Source organism: Pseudorca crassidens, chromosome 13, assembly GCF_039906515.1.
Source record: "Pseudorca crassidens isolate mPseCra1 chromosome 13, mPseCra1.hap1, whole genome shotgun sequence".
Classification (NCBI taxonomy): domain Eukaryota; kingdom Metazoa; phylum Chordata; class Mammalia; order Artiodactyla; family Delphinidae; genus Pseudorca; species Pseudorca crassidens.
Window position 1 is genome coordinate 2,403,506 of NC_090308.1, and position 1,242 is coordinate 2,404,747.

A 1,242-nucleotide genomic window follows, 5' to 3' on the forward strand; every position below is an offset into this window, starting at 1 on the left:
CGGCGCGCAGCCAGCCGTCACGTCGGGGCGGGGCCTCGAGCGGGGGCGGGGCCTCGGGCGCGGGGCGGGGCCTCGGGCGTCTCCGGAGGCGGGGGCTTTGGGGGCGGTGGGCGAAGCGGAGGAGGTTCGGGTGGCCGGTAAAAGCCAAAGCTGACACCAAGTCATCTCAGTGCTGACAGCTGGAGGCTGACCCGGGTGCAGAAAAGGTTCAGCTGAAAGGCATATGCGAGCTGCCTACAGACCTGCTGTACCCCTAACATCGTGAATGCTGCTGAGTGTTTTCAGTCAATTATGGGCAAAGTTTGAAAGATGTAATCATAATTGCAGAGGCGAATGCAAATTCTTGACAGTATAAAAGTAGAACTCAGACTTATAACGTTGGTGGGGGGGGTGAGAGAGTAAATATACTAATTTCCTCATCTCCCTTTGCAGGGAGCCAATAGGGAATATGTAAGTTTCTAAATAATGACTTAGGTAAATAAAGTCACAAAATCTTCCACCATTAGAACTAAAAGTAATGTAAGTTTTAAAATTAGGAGCTGAAAGAGAAGATAAAATTTTATCCTTTGAAAATATGCTATTTACGGTTGATGGGTCAGGATGTTATTATTTAGAGTTATAATGAAAAGAACTAGAAGAATTAAAAACAACCTTAACTGTAGCTGAGTCTAGGGTATGGTACCAGGTGGTGCGTAGGGGAACAGGGAGGACTCAGACCTTTCAGTATTTTCCCCTTGTGTTTGTAACCACTGATATGAGTAACCTCCACAGCAACAAAACAAATGCAAATGGACCGTAGTCTAGTTACAAAGCATAACTGTGAAACATCCTTACACAGAATGCAGGAGTTAAAGAGAATGAGGCAGAATATATATAAATAGAGAGAGAGAGAGAGAGAGAGAGAGAGGGAGGGAGGGAGGGAGGGAGGGAGAGAGATGATTAGGAATTATGACGTGAAATTAGTAAATTAAAAGACAGTAAGTGGGGCCTCCCTGGTGGCGCAGTGGTTGAGAGTCCGCCTGCCGGTGCAGCGGACACGGGTTCGTGCCCCGGTCCGGGAGGATCCCACATGCCGCGGGAGCGGCTGGGCCCGTGAGCCATGGCCGCTGAGCCTGCGCGTGCGGAGCCTGTGCTCCGCAAGGGGAGAGGCCACAACAGTGAGAGGCCCGCGTACCGCAAAAAAAAAAAAAAAAAAAAAAAAAAAGACGGTAAGCAAAGGATCCAAATTAGGGAAGTAGAAAA